The 21986-nt window shown below is 44.8% G+C and overlaps 2 long non-coding RNA genes across 2 annotated transcripts in view; both read right to left on the bottom strand.

Annotated features, from left to right (window-relative positions):
- LOC309339494 overlaps window positions 1-20403 on the bottom strand; it is a 103074-nt gene extending 82671 nt beyond the window's left edge. The window contains exon 1 of the long non-coding RNA XR_014155411.1: window positions 20120-20403. This is a non-coding gene — a long non-coding RNA (uncharacterized lncRNA). The remainder of the gene's footprint in view (window positions 1-20119) is intronic.
- Window positions 1-21986, bottom strand: part of LOC309339476 — a 464046-nt gene that overhangs the window by 272366 nt on the left and 169694 nt on the right. The window lies entirely within an intron of this gene.

The raw sequence follows: 21986 nt of genomic DNA, 5'->3' as shown, positions 1-21986 counted from the left end.
TATAAGACTCTTTTAAACAGGCTGTGAAGGATGGAGTTCACTCTTGGGCAAAAGGTTTCGGAGAAAGGTGACTTTATTACTCAATGAAGCACTCTGCGGAATATAGATAAACTTTTGTGCTGCTGGCTAACTCTCTGCTCCTTTTCTAGCTCTGCAGACGCAGACCTCAATCTTTGCGAACAAGTTCAAGTGGCTATAGACTGTTTACCTGACTCAAACCCTTTGTGGAGTTGTTGAAATAAAGCATTCATGCCCCCTAGTGGTGTTGCTTTGCTATTACCCCCACCACAGTAGTCCTATTGGAGAGAGATTGAAAATGGCACACATGTATTGGAGTGTGGCTAGCTGATGCCATCACCCTGTGTATGCCTATAGTGTTTGGAATTTAAGTGTGAAATCTACTGTTAGGAGGCCATGTTCAGGCAATGCAAAACACTCCGTTACATTTAAATGACTAAGGTTGCAATCCTATGCATTATGAACTCGATGAGACTTCCAAGCATACAAGCAGATAAGATTGCACTGTAAGATGCATGAACTACGCATGGTAGAATGTATTGTTATGCATGTGTCCCACTTCCTATGGTGGTGGCAAGTTGCAGGAGTCAGTTGCTTACCTGTGTTTGGCTATTCTCCAAAAGTGGGATCTCTGGAGATGCAAAGTGTTTGGAAATACTTTTAGTTTATTAACAGATATGCAGATTGAGAATAGGTTTCCAAAGTGTAACATAAAAATAATCTAAGGGGCAACACCTAAAAACAAAAACCAAACAAACACCCCTGAGAACGAGCATGGTCAGAAGCTTTGAAATGTGTCACCTCAAAACAAAAAAATGGAAAGTTAAAGGATGAAATGCAATGACAGCTTGGTCAGCAGGCAGTCTGAGTGGGAGTGTTCTTCCTGTAACAGGAGGTGAATAGACACTGCAAAATTTTGTTGTAGGTCCCAGTTGTTCTTTCATACTGTTCTTCTGGGACCCTGAGCTATGTATGTGGTATCGAATCAGTGGCGCATGCCCTTCTGGCTTGCACTCTTTATGAAGACTTGAGGAATGAGATTATCACCCCTCTCTTATTGTCCATTCCAGGACACTGCCATAGTGTCTTTTCTCCTGGAAGATCAAGAGGAGTGGATGACAGCAAAGGTTGCAAGGTTGCTAGCTGGGGCAATCAGAATAAGGTCCACTATTTGACTGCTGATTCGGAACCCTAAAGTGTGTTTTATATAATCAACTTTTTATTTCTGTTCTTTGTATATTGCATTGCTGTTTTGTTGCTATGGCCGATGGCTGACACAAATAAAGATTCATTCATTCATTCATTCATTCATTCATTCATTCATTCATATGTGGTACAGACACCAAGCAAGCAGACCACTCTGAGTCCATGCTCAGCATCACTTAAGAGAAAATGGTGACTGCTTACTGCTGTAAAAAATGCTATTACTAGTACATCAGCTGATATCCAATGTATCAGCTGATGTACTAGTAAGAATGGGGCACCTGCTACAAAGAAATGCATGTGAGGTTACACTGTTCAAATGAGTAACTGTGGGTGTTGGTTTTTTTAGTCCTATTGAGTTCAGCTGAGGAGCTTCCAAATAAAATGTGAGTAGAAGATGGCAGCCTCAGGCTGAGCCTGTACTCACACCTTTGCTTTGCCAACTCGCCTCCTGAAGCATCAGAAATTGACAAATAGTCTCTGTTTAAGCAGGCACTGCATGGTGCAGGATGGATCCATGCCAATATTGCTCCTGACTACTCTCTAGGTGTTCACTCTGCAATTTACCATGTTTGCTGAGCAGACAGATGTGGACCAGGCATGTGACACAGTATGGTCCCCCTGGGCCCAATACTCATCTGACTTGATGCACATCAGACATGGGGCTTTGGGCTAGTACAAGCCAGACATCAGTCAACCTGGGTACCCAAAATGATGCTCATACATTTAATGCAGAAATATACAGCCTGGGTTGAAATGATCAGGCAGGCTACACTACGCTCTCACCCTTAGGAAAACTGCTTCCACAGACCTCCTCCTTTATGGTGTCCATTCACATTAAGGCTGTAATTTGGATGCGTTCAGCTCAAAATATTTGTTTTGATCTTTGGTGGCCTAGACATCCTATGGTGGGAAGGAGATTATTGGTTTGTTTTTGTTTTTATTATATATTTCCTGTTCTCATTTTATATTTCTATGTTGTGAGCTGCCCTGTTATTCTTGGATGAAGGGCAGTATAAAAATTTAATTAATGATGATGATGATAATGATGGTGTTGTATGCCAAGTGTTACCTTCTGCCATGTGCTGAAAGATCTTCAGAGGAGATAATCAAAGTGCTACTGTTTTCAATACAGAGTTCAATGCCTACAAGAAACATAATCTTCTTAATATTTACCCCTCTTTTTAATGGAAGAACTTACTCCCCAATGAAGCCTGGAAAGTTTGCCTCCTTGTTGATTAAGAAGCTTTTTTAAAGTTTCACTTGTGTTGCTGAGGGTGCTGTGGATAGTTTTTATCAACGTGTGTTTTATTGGGCTATTGATGATATTGTCTGTTTTACTGCATTTATCGTGGGATTCATTGTGTCAGTTTTATTTGTTGGTCAGCAGCTTTGAGACAGTGTCCTACTTTGGTCTATTAAAGCAGGGGAGTTTTCACATCAATCTGTCAAGGTTGCTTTTTTCCAAATCAATTGGCCTACCCCAACCTGGTGCCCTCCAGATGTTTTGGACTAGAACTCCCATCAGCCCCAGGCATGTCCAACACCATGGACATTTGATACTTCCATGTCACCATTTTCCATACAGGTTTTCCAAGAACTGGTCTTGATAGATACTCTTGTGTGAACCCATCAGATGCATTGCAGGTCACCTGCACTTCATGGCAGGTGTGGATTCACCCTTTCACTTTTGCAGCAACAATGGGGAATAGGATTCCTCAGTGAACTTCTCTCCATCTTCCCTCCACTGTCAGGGTTGGACTCAGCAGCAAAAGCAATAAACCACTCGGGGTCAGTGAAGTCAAATATTTATTGAAGGAAACAAACCACAGCTCAGGCCTCGTGGACTCAGTAACTCTCTTTTGGGGGCCTTGCCCTGATGACTCAGTTGCAAAAACTGCATAACAAGAGGAGGAGACTCATTCCCTGGCTTCTTCAGCAGATTCCTCTCCAGCCCCACTTCTGCCTCAGAGTCTGAACTGTGCTCTGCCGCAGCCTCTTCCTGCTCGATAAACCCTGTCACCTCTTCTGCTTCTGACACTTCCTCCTCCCAATCTACTCCTTCTCCTTCTGACCACTTGTCATCATCCCACCTCCAATCCCCTGATTCTGAGCCTTCTTCCCCTGGGGGTTCCCTAGGGGGGTTTGCCGGCTGGTGCATCGAGCCAGTCCATGACACCCACCTTCTCCCAGCTCTACCAGTAAATTGGCATATTGGGAAGAAGCTGGCGATCCTGTATTTTAACACTGTATGTATGCTGCTTAGAAATTCTGAATATTAAGCAGTACATTAGTACCTGAAATAAAACGAAAATAACCATAAATCAGAACAATATGACTTTGAAATCAATAAATCGAAGCAAACCTTTACTTACTATGTATTTAATCTGTTGAACGGATTGACCGCAAACATTTTAATTGCTCATCTTAGTTACACTCAAAACTTTGAAATAAAGTCAGCAACTGAAACCTTGTCTGAGGCTCTGGCATACTGTCGTTTGCATTTTGATTTCTGTGATTTAACTGAAGGCACCGGCTGTCTCTGCCAAATATCTGCAACCTGTCAAGGGACCTAAAAAAAAAGGAAGAAGGTAAAAACTGCCCAGAGCAGACAGAATTATGAGGGCGGCCATGGCAGTGGAACCAGCACATCCCTAAGTATTTAGTAATAAAAAATCTGTTGTTCTTTGGTCGCCAGGATTTAACAAGCCTAATCCCTGAGAGAGGTGATAAAAATTCATTAATCTAATTAAATACTTCTTATTGCCAAAGTGACTTTGTAGAGTAGCTTTGCTGAAGGATAAGTGCAGAGTAAAATGGAGTCCCAGCAGAGAAGCAAACGTTAGACTTGAGCAAGCTAGTACATGCTTCATTAAACTCATAATTATCCTTTGGTTCTAAGTAGCTGATAATATTTAATGAGCATCTGAGATAATTTAAAAGAAAATGTTTACTAATGAGAAACAAACAGTGGTATGGAACAGTGATATCTGGGGTGCAATAACCATGTATCTTACCTGATTATTGCGTCCTAGTGCTTGTAGGAAGGAGGAGGGCTTTTTTATTCATTCAGATTTGTAAATCCTGCATTGTTAAATAAATTAAATAAAATCTCACTGAAAGCTACTGGGATGTTCTAGCAGAAACAAAAGTTCCCATGTAATCCTAAGGCATATCTTCACTACAAATTTATATTGGTTTTATACTAGTTCAACTGTCATGTCTGCTCACCAAGAGCCCTGCGAATGGCAGTCTAGTGTGAGTGCTGATAATTCTCTTTAGTGATCCCTTCGTCTGCTGTTCACAGAGGAAGGGAAAGTCTGTTAAAACAGTTTAAGTTACAGGATAATGTAAACCTATTTGTGTTACTGGGAACCTGCTCTACTTCATTTTGGTATGAATATTTCTCCTGCTACGTTCAGTCCTAGATATCTTTTAATTTTCATCTTGGGTTTTATTATTCTATTTCGTTACGTTCCATTACAATTTAAACACCTATGTGTGTTTAAAAAAGCATAGATACAGAATGAGTAGATGCGAGCCCAGATTTTAATGTAAGAGGTATGGCAAATGTTAAGAAGTATTTTAATGGATATTTAGAAGTAATGATTGCTTTGGGTGATGGTTAGGAGTTTGAACTGGAGGAGAAGCTTGATATCCAAGAGGCTGCTCATCATTTCTCTGCCATTTTGTTCTAAGTCATTGGAACTGGTGACTAATGGCAGGTAATATGGCGCCCTGAGCAAGGACAAAATTTGGAGCCCTATTATTGTTTTCACAATGATTCCTTAATTAAAGCCTGTTTGAACTAGTGACGGGTATTGATTGGAACAAACTTCCAGATTACTTTGGCATAAAAGAATAGGTTTGGCTTCATACTCAAGGTCTTGAAGGCCCCTTTCATATGTTACTGTGGGATAGCCAGAAAGGGAAGACCTCTCTGTCACAGACGGATCGAGATCCAGCTGCTCAGCCCCATACACTTACTTTGGTGGGAGCTGCTGCCTGGTATTAAGGACAAGGATAAGGGCAGAAAATGTCACCTGACTAATCCTGGTTCCATGTGGATGGTGCAATTTCTGTCACTGTACGGGATTTGATTGTGATTCGGTAAGCTGCTTTGAGAACTTCTTGCAGCTATGAGTGGAATCTAAAGAATAGATATGAACTCTAGCACTACTAAAGCTTATGGTTCATTAGCGAGCCATGTTTGTCTCACATGCATTGCTTACTTTTATTATTATTATTATTATTATTATTATTATTATTATTATTATTATTAATTATTGGTCACTTTCTTAAACAAAAAATAATGCAAAGCGACTTACAACAATAAAATAAATAAATAGCACATCTATAAAACAAAAACAGAGTAAAACCTAAAACTCATTCATACCGTATTTTCGTGTATAACATGCCCTCCGTGCATAAGACAACCCCTATTTTTTGGGACCCCAAATTAGGGAAATGGGCGGAGATTGCCCAGAGTTGTTAAGCTTTTTTGGGGGGGGGATTGCCAACCATCGCTCACCTGCCTGACCGCCGCTGCTAATCGCACACCTTGCCAAAGCCACCAATCATCTGCCCACTCACCACCAGCAGCCACCCCACCAATCACCTGCCCAATTGCCACAGCAACAGCCAATCTCCAACAGGCATTGCCGCAGCCACCAATAACACGCCCTATCGCTGTTGACAATCTCCTGCTCGCAGCTGCCACCAATCGCCCGTCCCCCTCTGCAATATCCATGTATAAGACGACCCCCAATTTTAAACTTTTTTATATAATAATTTTTTTTTGTCTTATATATGGAAAAATACGGTATTTTTAAAAGGAAGAACTGAAACATTCACCCACTTCAGGAGGCCATGGGTTATTATATAGGCAGCTTCTGTGCCACAAATTGGGCCAAAGCCCCTATTAAAACAGATATAGAAAACTCTTCCAAGAGATATTGGATTTGGCTTGCAACCACTCACTCAAGAACCTTTAACAATGCTGAGGTTACAGAGCAATGATAAATGCATAGAATGAGTAGCTTTTCTAAGGGAAGAGGACAAGGATGAAGCAACTTAATGGAAGGTTGGCCTATCAATCGCTGCTAAGCATCCCTGCTAAACAGAATCTCTATGTGCAGAGGTAACATACCTCTGTATGGCAGATGCTGGCACAGTAATCTTCTTGAGCTCTTTAAGAATACAGTGCTACCTCGGTGTCAGGGAACTGCCATCGGAGAGACAGGTGGTGGACAGGCTACAGGAGAATAGGAGAGAATCTGCAGTAGAAGAGGGAACCAGCAGGGGGAGTGCAGGAGTCACAGCGGAGGGGAGGCTCTGGGATGCTTCCAGTGAGAGTAGTGGAGAGGTAACGGGACCCCCGTTGGGAACGCCCACCCTTCGCCGGAAACTGTCACGCAGAGAGTCTCGAAAGCGCATGTCTGTCAAAGAGCTTTTATGTTGGCGTAAATTCCGTAGACGCCCACTGTCAGATTCTACCAGCGACTGACGGAGTCATGCTTTGGGGGCTCCGTTAGTGCATCGGTTTGGATGACCAGCCAAACCCCAGAGGGATCAAGCTTTTACGCACAAGCAGCTCACTATCCCATCACAGCAATCTGACAGTCTTTGAAAGCAGCTTGTGCAAGCAGAAGGCATCATGAGCGAACCATCCGGAACCGGAGGAGCAGGAGCGGGAGCTGGCGCAGATCCAAGCCTGGAACAAAGGTACAGGGCGTTGGAGGTCCAGCTGGCACTGCAAACGGCGAGGCTCGAGGAGAGGAGGGCTCAAGATGCAGATAAGGGGAAGACCACCCCACTTGCCAGACGGGTGCCTGGACTGGTGCAGAAATTTGGGGGGGATCCCCGGAACTATCAAGCCTTTAGGACAGAGATGCAATATGCTCTCAATCTACTGTTTGATGACTTCCCCGACGAGAACTCTAGAGTGGCGTACGTGATTGGCCATCTAGAGGGAGGGGCGAGGGACTGGGTTCGGCCCCTGATGGCAGCCAATAATGAAATCTTAAAGGACACAATGAAGTTTTTCCGCGCCATGGACTTGATGTTTTCCAGCGAGATCGAGCAGGGAGTGGTGCGCAGGCAGTTAATGGCGTGTAAACAGGGGAGCCGATCTGTACGTGAGTACTGGACTGAGTTCACCATGCTGATTCATAGACTTGGGTGGGACCTTGCTAGTGAACCTATTCAAATGCTGTTTGAAGAAGGTCTCTCTCCAGCAGTGAAAGATGAACTTTCCCGGGCGCCTAGGGCGGAGTCTATGGATCAGCTGACTAAATCAGCGCTGTCCATTGGGGCACGCCAGGAAGCTAGAGCTATGGAAAAGCGGGAAGGAAAGGGGGAACGTTGGAAGGACTTCCGCATTCCAGAGATTCCGGAGCAGCCTTTCCCGCCAGCAGAGCCGATGGAACTTGGAACAGCGCGCGCGCGCGCAGTTTCAAACACCAGTGAAGGGCGGAAGAAGGAGGGAAAGAGCGGCAAGCGATGCTATCTCTGCCAACAGCCAGGTCACTTTGCCAGAGTCTGTCCGCAAAGGAAGGAATGGCAAGGGATGGCGGGAACTGTTGGGGGGAAGGAGGAAGAAGAAATCACGGAGCCAGTAAAAGCCAACGCCTGGTTGCCAACATCAGGGCACAGCAGCCAGGCCAGGGAGTAATGAATGTGCCCACGCCGGAACCTCCAAGACCAGCGCTTGTGATAGAGGTGTTGCTGGAACTGGCAAACGGACACCCACTGAAGATAAAGGCGCTATTGGATTCAGGTAGCTCATGTAATTTCATGAGCAAAGAGTTTGCAGCTGCACACCAAATACAGACTATCCCATTGAGTAAGCCTTTGCAGGTTACCACGATTGATGGGAGGGAGCTGTTGGGAGGAGAAGTGAGCCAACAGACTGTACCAATGATAATGAGGGTGGCACGACACACCGAACTGATAGCGTTTAACGTAGCCACCTTGGGAGGAGCTCCTATTATCTTGGGTATGAGCTGGCTGGCGCTACACGATCCGCTAGTAGGCTGGCATCAGAGAGTGGTTTCCTTTGGATCAGCACATTGCCTAGAACACTGCAAGGAGGGAGAGGCTCAGGCAGGCACCAGGGGCACTCTAGCAGTGATGGAAGTGATGGACAAAGGGAGGGTGCCACCACAATACGCTGACTTGCTTGACGTATTCAGCGAAAAAGAAGCAGATAAACTGCCCCCGCACAGACCCTTTGATTGTCAAATTACCTTACTCCCAGGAGCACAATTGCCAGTGGGCAAGCTGTATGCAATGTCAGACAGTGAGATGCAGGAGTTAAGGGAGTTCATTGACAAGAATCTCAAGCGAGGTTTCATCAGAGAGTCACGAGCGGTGGGGGGCAGCCCAGTGTTCTTTGTGGACAAAAAAAACACAGGCAGGCCCAGGCTTGTATGTGATTTCAGGGCCCTAAATGCAGTGTCAGAACCAGTGACTTTCCCTATGCCCAGAATTGATGACATTCTAACACGGGTGAGAAAAGGGAAAATTTTTACCAAGCTGGACCTTAGGGGGGCATATAACTTGATACGTGTGAGAAAGGGGGATGAGTGGAAGACCACTATGTTCACCCCCTTGGGGGCCTTTGAGTACACCGTTATGCCTTTCGGATTACAAGGGGGCTCCGCCTGTTTTCAATCATTCATGAATCACGTCCTGGGGCCACTGCTCTACAAGAACTGCGTAGCGTTCTTAGATGACGTTCTGGTGTACTCAGACAATGAGGAGCAGCATGTGCGAGATGTAAGAGAGGTACTGAGCAAGCTGCGAGAAAACCGGCTGTGGGTGAAACTGGAGAAGTGTCAGTTTCATACCAAGGAGGTGGAATTCCTGGGGTACCGGTTGTCTGACAAGGGATTGGCCATGGATCCCAGCAAGGTTCAAGCGGTACTGGAATGGAAAACACCAAAGACCAAGAAGGACGTGCAAAGGTTCCTGGGCTTCGGAAACTTCTATAGGAAGTTCATCAAAAACTTTGCCCATTTAACAGCGCCCATCACGGATTGTCTTAGTAGCAAAAAGAAATTTGTTTGGACGGGAGAAGCGCAACAAGCGTTCGAACGCTTAAAGCAGGCGTTTGCGTCGGAAGAGCAACTCTTGCACGTGGATCTACAACAACCAATGAGAGTGGAGACTGACGCGTCAGACCGAGCGGTGGGGGCCGTTCTTCTCCAGCCGGGAAAAGATACGTCTGAATGGAGACCGTGTGCATTCTTCTCGCGGAAGTTGAACAAATCAGAGAGGAACTACACAGTGTACGACCGAGAACTGCTCGCCATTCATGAAGCATTCCGGAAATGGCGGCACTTGCTGATTGGGGCGCAGCACAAGGTTCAAGTCCGAACTGACCACAAAAATCTGGAATACTGGAGAACAGCCCGAGTGCTGAACCAGAGACAAGTGAGATGGGCCCAGGAGTTCTCCAAATTCCACTTTGAGATTCGTTACGTGCCCGGCTCCGAGAACGTGAGGGCGGACGCTCTTTCCAGGAAACCTGAGTACTTAGAGGGGGAGGGAGCGCCTGAGGCAAGGCATGTAATCTCTGAAGACCGCTGGGTGTGTGGGGCGGCATTGGTGGGGCAGAGGGAACTGATAGAGGGTACGGAGAAAGATGAATACGCCCAAGAGAAACTCAGAGAGCTCCGGAGGACAGAGGAGAACACAGGGGGGTTCGAAGAAAAGAACGGGGCGTTGTATTACAAAGGGGCACTGTACATACCCGACGGGGAACTGAGGGGGAGAGTACTCAAGCAGTTGCATGACAGCCCCACAGCGGGACATTTTGGACAGCACAAAACCATGTGGTTGGTTACCAGGGAGTTTTGGTGGCCCAAGGTGAGGGAGGACGTACGGGAATATGTCAGGGGTTGCGACAGGTGCCAGCGAGCGAAAGGAGAGAGGGTGGCGCCAGCGGGGCTATTACAACCCTTACCCACGCCCGAAAGGCCATGGGAGGCAGTATCCATAGATTTTATGACGGACCTGCCAAAATCCAAAGGCAAAACAGCTGTCATGGTGGTGGTAGATCAATTAACCAAGATGTGTCATTTTATAGCTTGTTCACATGCAGTCACAGCGGAGGAAACCGCCAAGTTGTTTGTAGAACATATTTTCAAGTTGCATGGCGCCCCCTTGAGGGTGGTCAGCGACAGAGGGAAACAATTTACTTCCAGGTTCTGGAGGAAACTTATGAGCTTACTGCACGTAGAACTCAATTTCTCAACTGCCCGGCACCCAGAAACCAATGGGCAAGCGGAAAGGGCAAATGGGGTTTTACAACAATACCTGAGGTGTTATGTAAAAGACAGAGAAAATGATTGGGTGGATAAGTTACCTCTAGCAGAATTTGCCTACAACAACGCGGAGAACGTGTCCACAGGGATGAGTCCCTTCCTGGCAAATTATGGGTGTCACCCCCGGGCATTCCCAGGAGAGGGAGGGGAGAGGTGGAGCGTGCCGGCGGCGGAATATTTTTTTGAAGAGATGGAGGCGATCCACCGTCAGCTTCAACTTAACTTAGAGAAAGCCAAGGAAGAATATAAGAAGCAAGCAGACAGAAATAGGAGGGAAGGTGAAACTATAAGGGTGGGGGACCGGGTGTGGTTGTCCACCCAAGGGCTACCGTTCAAGGGCGGGAGTAAGAAATTGAGGCCCAAAAGATTGGGACCCTTTGAGGTCATACAGCAGGTCAACCCAGTGGCATTCAAACTCAGGCTGCCCAGTCACATGAAATTACACCCAGTATTTCACAGGTCATTACTGTCGCCGTACCGAGAGGGACGCGAGTGGGGGGAGCGTGAGAGAGAGGCCACCCAAACGCCCGTGATAGAAGAGAGAGAGCGCGACATGAACGTGGCAGGAATCATTGATTCCAGGTGGAAGGGGAATCAGGTGGAATATCTGGTAGAATGGGAGGGGGAAGCAGAGTCGGAAAACACTTGGGTACCAGCAGAGGTAGTCAATGACGAGGTTTTAATAGAAACATTTCATCAGCGTTTCCCAAGAAAACCGCAACCCGTGGCTCGATTTAGAAGGGAACACTTTGGGACCACCGATGAGGAAGGAGAGTTTGAAGGGTTCCCAGAGTCAGGGGTGGGTGAAGAAGCCGACTCCGACGAAGAAGAGGAAGACGGGGAGAGAGACGGTACGCCGTGGCTGGAAGTGTTAGAATCCTCGGACGACGAGGAGAGTTCCTTCAGGGGCTTTCCGCCCTCACCGCCAGTGGGAGAGGAGGCGGGAGGGGGTGAAGGGGGCCCTGGGGGGGAGGTGGATGTCAGGGAACTGCCATCGGAGAGACAGGTGGTGGACAGGCTACAGGAGAATAGGAGAGAATCTGCAGTAGAAGAGGGAACCAGCAGGGGGAGTGCAGGAGTCACAGCGGAGGGGAGGCTCTGGGATGCTTCCAGTGAGAGTAGTGGAGAGGTAACGGGACCCCCGTTGGGAACGCCCACCCTTCGCCGGAAACTGTCACGCAGAGAGTCTCGAAAGCGCATGTCTGTCAAAGAGCTTTTATGTTGGCGTAAATTCCGTAGACGCCCACTGTCAGATTCTACCAGCGACTGACGGAGTCATGCTTTGGGGGCTCCGTTAGTGCATCGGTTTGGATGACCAGCCAAACCCCAGAGGGATCAAGCTTTTACGCACAAGCAGCTCACTATCCCATCACACTCGGGTTAAGAACTTAATTCATTCTGGAGGTCCTTTCTTAACCTGAAACTGTTCTTAACCTGAGGTACCACTTTAGCTAATGGGGCCTCCCGCTGCCACCAAGCCGCGATTTCTGTTCTCATCCTGAAGCAAAGTTCTTAACCCAAGGTATTATTTCTGGGTTAGCGGAGTCTGTAACCTGAAGTGTCTGTAACCCGAGGTACCACTGTACCTAGAATAGGAGATCACCAAACTTTTTTTGCCTTTGCAAGGCAGAGAAACTGTCACAGGCACTGTACAACCAAGCACATGCTGCAAGAGTACATTAGAGCTGGGCGATATATGGTTTTCAACATCGTGATATCATATGCGTCAACATTTCTCCAATGAAAATAGGGACATCCCATTCCATAATGATAATTTTACTATTTATACCCCACACATCTTATTGGGTTGCTCCAGCCACTCTGGGCAGCTTCCAACATATATAAAAACATTAAACTTTTTTTTTTTTTTTTTTTTTAAAAACTTCCCTATATAGGATTGCCTTCAGATGGCTCAGGGCTTGGATGCTCTCCAACATTTGAAATAGGGCCATCCTAAGGAAAAGTGGAACATTCTGGAACATTCCGGGATCAAATCAGAAACTTGGATGGCTTCTCTAAATCAGGAGCATCCCTGGAAAATAGGGACACTTGGAGGGTCTGTGATATATCACCAACTAAGCATCGCATAGCCAACCTAGCAGTTTGAAAGCTTGAAGTGTAAGTAGATAAATAGGTACCGCTCTGGCAGGAAGGTAAACGGCGTTTCCGTGAGCTGCTCTGGTTTCCCAGAAGTGGCTTAGTCATGCTGGCCACATGTACGCTGGCTCCCTTGGCCAGTTAAGCAAGATGAGCGCCGCAACCCCAGAGTCGTCTGCAACTGGACCCAACGGTCAGGGATCCCTTTACCTTTAAGAATCGCATTATGCTGATATATCATGGTGTCAGAAATAGGGATGGAGCTATGTAGACACATTGGCTAGCTTTCTGGTTTTCCCCACATTGTGATTTTTACCGACACCTGCTCTTGTGATTTACTGCCCCCTACATGAGAGGGAGAGCTGAGCCAGCCGAGTTAACGGGCTGCAGGAATCGAGAAAAGCATTAACTGGCTTCACAGTTTTTCTCACTTTGTGATTTTTGCATAGCACGAGCACACACACACACACACACACACACACACACACATGATTTACAATATATTGCCAGGTCAAAAATTGTGAAACCGATATGACAATATGGACTTCAAACTGGTTTTGGACTATATAGGCATATCACCTAGCCCTGGAGAACATTTCTTTAAAACCTAGTTTCAGTAGGGGGAGGGGACCCTGCGGATGCCAGGGAAGGCTTCTGCGGGCCCCTGTAGGCGCCATATTGGCTACCCCTGGCATAATGGTATGTGGCTCACCCCGATGCCGCTCCGGAGCCTTTAAAAAGGCTCCTTTACAGTACCGGGGGGCGCAAAAGGTGCCCGCCGAGTCTCCTTGTTTACAGGCTTCCGCGCCTGTAATTTTAGGGGTCCCCCGCTCGCCGTAGCGGGTCGGACCCGAACTTGCGGAGCAGTCCTGCCTCGGAGCTCGAGGCTAGAACCGCCATTAAACGATGGCGCCGACCGGAAGTCCATCCCCCCCTCCTTTTCTTTTTTACCCCCTCCTTTTCTTTTACATCAGTTTCGGTTCTGCTTTTAAGCCTCATATTAAAGTAAGGTTCAGGCACGGTGACTTCTTAGCAATATTTGCAAGCCCCGCAAGCGGTTGATTGCCTAAAATTGGGGGAAGTGTCATTCTAACAGCTGTCTTTTACTGTTTCTGAGAACAGTGCTGCAGATGTGTTACCCATTATGTCGCATGAAAGGTGCCAGCCTAATAAGCAGGCATCAGTATTTCGAAAGGAGGCTGTCTGAAAACACAAGGCGTGTATACTCTTAATGGCTTATATTCTGCATTTTGTTGGCAGGGGAAGATTCAGTGAGCCATCTTAAACTTGATTCTTGGCAGGGGGGTGCGGAAATCAAAGCACATCCTCTCTTTGCAGCTGTTAACCCTTTGAATAGATTGGGTGATATGTTTACAAGTGCCTTGAAGGACAAATCCAAATGTAATCTTGTGATTTTTCGGACAGGTGTGTGAGACTGTCTCCCGCATTTAGTCTGTATTTTTATTTATTTATTTACTAGTATCAAGGCTACCCCTCTAAGCTATCTGCCAGGACATCTTGGCAGGCAGGATAGCAACTGTGATTCCCACCCGTCACGATCAAAGGCGTTGCACTGATTCATGGCTGATAGAGAACTGGGGGATCCTGGAGACAGGGATGAACGGTTGTCCATCCCTCTCGTCAGCTTGGCATGCTACACAGGACCCAGTTCTTTTATATTACACTGCCATGTCCTTACTAGTTTCAGATTAGAATTTAGGGAAATCTAGGTTCTAACCTCCTTCAGTTGGGCATGAAGTCCACTCGCCTTGGGCCGTCTCTCAGCTCAGTTTACCTCAGAGGAGTGTTGAGAGCATAAAATGAGGGCGAGGGAGTTCCACAGCCCTGAGCTTCTTGGAGGAAGAGCAGGATATAAATGTAATAAATAAAGTGTAGTTTTGCAGTGGCATAGTGGCAGAGAATTCATCCCCTGACTGCAAGAGAAACGGCTTCAAATGCAAAGGCAGCAGCCACACACTGAGATTTAAATTACCAGTAGCTTTCATGGGGTCACTGTTCATATGGAGCTTCCATTGCGCACTTTGCAGATTCTGACATGTATTCTGATTTGACCTTTTATCTTGTGAACTGCCCTAAGATCTTTGGATGAAGGCGGAATAATAATAATAATAATAATAATAATAATAATAATAATAATAGACCTGCACATCTTAGACAACAGTGTGGGACAGGAACATTGCTATGCTTCAGACTGATAGCCATTGTGGTATAGTGGTTAGACTGCTGGACTAGGACCTGGGAGACCAGGGTTCTAATCCTTACTCAGCCATGAAGCTCACTGCATGACTTTGGGCCAGCCACAACCTCTCAGCCTAACCTATGCCCCTTTTTGTATGCTATATTTCAGCATCCATTATATAATGGATATGTAGCAGTATTCTCCTGGACAGCTTGTAAATTATCTTTTGAAATGAGAGTGTGTTGTAAGGTGCCAGTAAACAGGAGCTCAGTTTCAAAGTTCGAAGTGAGAGGCCACTGAAATTTTATTTACTTTAATTCACCTCATTTCATTGTCAGTGTCATCAGCAAGCACAGACTTATTAGCAAAGCCTGCATCAGTCATTATTCTGGGTACACACAGGTGGATTAAGGCTCTACCTGATTTCTACAAACAAAAAAAAAGTGTGTGTATGTGTGTGTATGTGTGTGTGTGTGTGTGTGTGTGATGGGGGTTAGAGTGAACAAGCTGGAGAAAGGAAATCTATATCATTTCACTTTCCATTATTCAAATTGGCAAAATAATTTTATACAAGTTGTTAAGGCCATGAAGATCACTAGAAATATCTCTTTTTAGCAGAAGTAATTTGGTTTATAACACACTGTGATCAAATAAAATAATCCTTTTAAACCTGACCAAAATTACTTGGTGGAGTTCATCTTGTATTGCTAATAATTACTGTCACCATCCCAGCGTGTCTTTTGAACTAGCAGCTGCTATCACATAGATGATTTTTTTTAATAAAAAAAAAGTTAAGGACATTAGAACTAAAGATGGGCTTGCTATCTTGCAGTGAATCCTGTAACTGGAGGGGAAGTCCAACTAACGTGTTAAAGTAGGATACTGTTAGCTGTAGCATAGCAGTTTCGGTTTGTCTTAGAGTTGCATCAGACCTAAAGTATATCTGGATTGCTTGCTGCTGGTAATTTCTGATGACTTTGTAGCTAACAGCTAATAATTTATAATGCCTTCTTTCCTAACAATGATATTTGTTGTGCCATTTATTTGTAACTCTCAGTGCTGCTCGGGAATTCTTAAAAAACAAAAACAGTGCAGTTTTGAAATCAATGTTTAAGTTCAGTGCCATTTTAAAAGGTTTGGTTCACCACATTGATTCAGAATGAAATCTGACTGTATCAAAACATGGATGAAAACCTGCTCCTTTTTCCTAGGAACCATCAGGCAAAATTTGGTTATGACATCGTAAGAGGTGTCCAAATGCAATGTGAACAAACATCTTTCTAAAACATACATTAGATTTGATGCTTGTTATTAGTGATATGACAAAGTTTTGCTGTCCCCTAGCTCAACCTCCTGAAATTCCTTATTTAATGGCACAGCTGAGCAACCTGCAGCCTTGTTATACGCAGCCCCGACTGCTCTAGCTGTTCCATTCTTCTGTTGTATCAGAGTTTCTTCCTTCCCTCCTTCCTTGATGCTTGTTTCCTCATTTTTTCTGGCTTTGGAAAGCGTGTTCTCCTCCTACTATGTAGTTTAAGAAAAAATGGAATGGATATTTTATTTGATAAAAGCAACTTTAAAAAACTAATCCAACATCCTCCCTCTTGACTATGGCTTAGGAAAAAGAAGCCCCTTCCATGAGAAGAATGGGGGTGGGGTCTATTGCACAAGCAGAAGTCATTCTGCTCCTCCAATGATTTTGTTGGATACAACCCATACCTAATACCTATAGATCGGGGCTGGGGGAGCTTTGGCCCTCCAGTTGTTGCTGAACTACAACTCCCATCATCCCTGATCACTGGTCATGATGGCTGTGGCTGATGGAAGTTGGAGTCCCCCCCCCCAAAAAAAAAACCACCTGGAGGGCCCTGCTGTAGATTTAGATCAGTGTTTCCCAAACTTGGGTCTCCAGCTGTTTTTCAGACTACAAATCCCATCATCCCTGACCACTGGTCTTGCTAGTTAGGGATGATGGGAGTTGTAGTCCAGAAACAGCTGGAGATCCAAGTTTGGGAAACACTGATTTAGACAGTGAGAGCTGGTGTTTATTTCCCGTAGGACAGAGAAGTAATGACCAAGGTAAGGCATTGCATTGCATTGGAGAACACTGTATGCTTCCTCTCTCCCAGTATATAAATTCCAAAGAAAGTAGGCACTACCGCTTCCGTTTACATACTATGAAGCAGAAGTACCGTAGAGAAAGCAGGTGGGAAATAATACCTATTGTAAAGGAGTCAATGTAGCCTGGAGACAGAGCATCAGCAGCTGTGTTTGCTTTGTGTTTTCACTCATGTTTTTTGTACAGAAACCTTTCACAGAATGCCAGGATAAATTCTCTTTCTTGCACTCCTTCTCTTTCCCCACCCACCCCTCTCTCTTTCTAGTCTGTCAACGTGTCATCTCTTCAGAGCACGCTACCTGTAAAATATTGATTTGTAGCAGGCTGCTACTGCCAGGTTTGGATTCCTTCTTCACCAGCCGCAATAATAAACTACTACAGACAAGTGCAGACTCTGTACCAATTTCATCATCACACCAGGAGTACATCGCTCTGTCTTCTGCGTGACTCGACATAATGAAACAAGGACCAGAAGTTCTCTCCAAAGGCAAGAGGAACTGAGCGACAACCTCGAGAGACATCAAAGGAGCTGGAGGAGGTTACAAGTCGAGGATGAAGCAGGTGCTGTCCCTAAACAGCAGTAAGAGTGGCTCTGCTTATTCAAAGTAACTTGTCAAAGAAATCCCAGCACACCTGAAGACTAGCAAGGCAGTCAAAACAGGCGCTTCTTCTTATTCCCAACTTCATGTGGCGAACACCACACAGCCCTAAACATCTCTGTGCTTCTTTTGTTATTTCGTTGTTGTTGAAGCAAGTCTTTGGCAGTGATTTCAGGAAAGTAAGACGCATCTCAATAGTAGATGGCAGTGCAATGAAAGCAGCACCTAGGGAAATGGCAGCTACATGACTATGTGATGCAAAATGTACTCCTTTATTAGCAACTGAGTGTTTGCTTGGTTTATGGGCCATAAAAAGAGTTCCCAGAAGCCATGGTCTCAGGCTAGTCCTTTCCCCCCTTCTTTTTTGGTTCTACTCTCAGTGGTTTAGGATTATAATAAATTCTGACAAACAAAGAAAGCACAATATTTTCAATAAGCAACCAGAGGTTTAAGGGATGTGCCTTGGGAAAGAGGGAATGGCGTGTTCTCCTCTTTATAGCCTCCATTCGTACCAGCATAATAGTTGGTTTTAGTAAATATGTATTTTCAGCCCAGCTGCTGACTGCACTTATTATAAAGAGTTCTTATGCGGACACAAACATTAGAAGGTCTTGCTTTGCCACGATTTCCTGCCACTTGTGTAATGTTTGAAGAATTGGGAGGACAGGAGAGCAAACAACCAACATCAATAAATCAATAGACCGAGATGATGGTTTAGCTTTACATTTTTGTTTTATTGAAGCTTTCAGAATGTGATGAAGGTGGTTGTTGTTACATCCCACTGCAAATCTATGAGCTGCTCAGATACCAAACATATTTAGTAACCCAGAGGATTTGGCAACTCACAACACTCCAGGGTGCACTTTCATTGCCTTACAAGGTGAATTAGATGCACTGCTCAAGAAATATACTCTGTGACAAAACAGCTAAAGTTGCTTAGAAGCCTTTTTTCTGATTCAAATGCGAATCACCTTGTCATGCGCAGGAGACCAATGGGGAAAGTTTTACTATATCACAGGCTGACAATGAGTTTTGGGCTGCATTTATATTGAAAAATTCCCACTGAATATTAGATTGTCTTATATATATAAAGTTTCTTAAGCAGCAGAGTTGCCTTTATCTTGTTGGATTAGGGGATGAGCCATATTGTGGCACCCCATGTACCTCTGATACAACCCATTTCGCTTTCTGCATTCTAATAGAAGGAGAGGCAAGACTGGGCAACTTGGCTTTGTAATAATACTGATGTCAGACTTGTTGGTCCCTCCCCCCAAGTGCTCCAGGTGGGGCAGCACTCCCTATAGAGAGTGTTGCGAATTATCACTCCTCACACCTCAGTGCTCCCCTGTGGGGGAATGGGTGGGGAATGTTTCCTGTGCCACACCAGCCATTTCTGAGGACCCTGCATTTGGCTGCTTCGGTGGCCCACACCACCAATGTTCTTTGGCTACCCCTCCACCACGATTCCTCTGCAAGTATGAAAGCTATGCTGATCCAGCACCAGTGAGGAAAAATCCTTTCCTCAACATAATACAAGGCTTATGCAATGTTATTGCAAGGGGCATAAGTATCACTGTATATGTAGGAAGAAGGCAGTGGGGAGCAGCTTTCTTGCAGTGAGATTTTTAAACGAAGTATGGTGTGTTCATGAACAAGAGACAGGGAGAACACAGCAAAGAGCAAAATCTGAAATGTGGGGGGGGGGGACACAATATGATGATGGTTAATTTATTTATAGGCTGCCTTTTTCCTTGAAGAAACTCAAGGAGGCTTACAATTAAAAATAAGAACTGCATAGAAAAAACAACCATTAAAAACAGTTAAACATTGATAGAATTAAAGCTATATACATACATAAAATCTATTATAATAATTTCTAATAGTAATTTATTATTTATACCCTACCCATCTGGCTGGGTTTTCCCATATCAACAATTATGATAAAAACAGCACAGCACCGGTCCTTTCCTTAAAAGCAGTCAGTTCCCGAAAGCCTGTTAGAACAAGAAAGTCTTCACCTGCTAGTGGAGGGGCAACAAGGACGGACCCCTAGCTTCTCTAGGGAGTTCCAAAGTCTGGGAGCAGCCACTGAGAAGGCCCTTTCTCATGTTCCCACCAAGTGTGCCAGTGAGGGTGGTGGGACCAAGAGAAGGGCCTCTCCTGAAGATCTCAAAAACAAGGCAGGTTTGTATGAAGGAATACAATCTTTCAGGTAACTTGGACCTAAGCCATTCAGGCCTTTATAGGTGATAACCAGCACTTTGAAGAAGACTGGTAGCCAGTGAAGCTGTTGTAACAAGGGAATTAGTTGTATGCTGCTTATAACCAGCCCCAGTCAACAATCTGGCTGCAGTTCTTTGAGCCAGAGGACATTTCAGAGCACATTTCAAAGGCAGCCCCATGTAGACAACTTCTAAAAAATATGTTGTTGTTGTTTAGTTGTTTAGTCGTGTCCGACTCTTCATGACCTCATGGACCAGAGCACGCCAGGCACTTCTGTCTTCCACTGCCTCCCGCAGTTTGGTCAAACTCATGCTGGTAGCTTCAAGAACACTGTCCAACCATCTCATCCTCTGTCGTCCCCTTCTCCTTGTGCCCTCCATCTTTCCCAACATCAGGGTCTTTTCCAGGGAGTCTTCTCTTCTCATGAGGTGGCCAAAGTATTGGAGCCTCAGCTTCACGATCTGTCCTTCCAGTGAGGACTCAGGGCTGATTTCCTTCAGAATGGAGAGGTTTGATCTTCTTGCAGTCCATGGGACTCTCAAGAGTCTCCTCCAGCACCATAATTCAAAAGCATCAATTCTTCAGCGATCAGCCTTCTTTATGGTCCAGCTCTCACTTCCTCTAAAAAATATAGCATACATGTAATTTCATACAGAAACATTTATTTCATAACTCATGGAAATTATTCATTTATTGCATTCATTCATTTATTGCATTTACATCCCACCTTTCCCTCTATGGAGCTCAAGGTGGTTTCCATGCTTCTTTCCCTCCACGTTTAATCTCCACAACAACATTGTGAGGTAAGTTATGCTGAGAGTGCATGACTAAGATTGTGCTCATCTTTTCCATCTAAAGACTTTCCTACAATACCATCATCAGCCTCTGAAGTTCTTGTAGTAGAGTGACTAGAGCATCTGTTAACTTACAATAGTGGAAGGGAATCTGAGTAGTAACACTCAAGCTTCTTCCCACAGGCATCTGGCTGGCCACTGGTGGAGCAGGATGCTTGACTGGGTGGACCATTGCCTGATCCAGCAGGCTCATCTTAGGTTATTATGTTCTTACATGGTACCATGACACTTCACCTCTCCCCGCTACTTTTGCGGACATCACACCACTTCTCCTCCTCTTCTTCTAATTGACCTGGAATGAGATAAAGATGTGGAACAGTGTGGTGATGTCAGATGGAAGACAACAGAAAGAAGGCTGCAGAGTTTTTTCTTTTCTTTTGCAGTCGTTAAACAACTATGTTTGAAAGAGGAGTCCCATTGACTTCTGAAAAGAACTGGCTTGATGGCTGTGGTGTTGGACAGAAATGTTTTCCTAATTCCTGAGAGTGCCCTATCTTTTATTAATAAAACAGAGCAGAAAGTAAGAACGATTCTTTTTGTATCTCTCTGGATATCTTGTCTCAATAACTTATACCTTCAGCTTAAAAGATGGCTCCTCTTTATGCATTCTTCTTATTGGTATTCAGGTGCACATCACCATGTAGCACAATATATCAGCCAGCAAGCCAGATCTTGTTTTTACTTTGCCAATGCTACAAAGCAAATAATATGAAGGATATCGGATCTTTAATGCCAAGGATCTGTGCCATCAATATACTTCATACTGCATGAAAATATTGTAATGCATATCAATATATTATTTCCCCCTGTTCAGGTCTCCATGAGAAATACCCAAAGAATGCCCAAGGTTCTCATTTTGTAATTGCATACAGTATCTTCTATGCTTTTAAATGCTTTGCTAAGGACATCCACCAACAGGAACTCACATGGGACGTATTCAAGAGTGTTGTACTTCTCATGATACCTGGAAGCATGGAACAAATCTGTGCAAACATCTCACATATTCTCCAGTGATACTCCCTCGTAGTGTGTAAGGTGCTTCGTTGAGTGATAATTTATTTGTTACATTTATGTGCCACTTTTCTATTAAAAAGCCAAAGCCATCCATAAAACCCACAATAAAAAATAACTAATTCACACACTGGTAAGCAATAAGACAATAAATTCAGATTAGAGCACATTAAAAAAAAAAGCAGCTAGTTAAAAACATAATATAAAACGCATGTGTGGATCATCACTAAGTTATTGGACAGCTAGAAAGTAGTTTTAATTCCTCATCCAGAAATGCATTTCTACAAGTGACAAACTTAAATAAAGGCTTAAGTTTGTGAGAATGAAGATAGC

The sequence above is a fragment of the Podarcis erhardii genome (assembly GCF_964252035.2).
Source record: "Podarcis erhardii genome assembly, chromosome: 3".
Lineage (NCBI taxonomy): Eukaryota > Metazoa > Chordata > Lepidosauria > Squamata > Lacertidae > Podarcis > Podarcis erhardii.
Note: the sequence above shows the minus strand (reverse complement) of the source record. Positions and strands in the feature narration are given on the sequence as shown.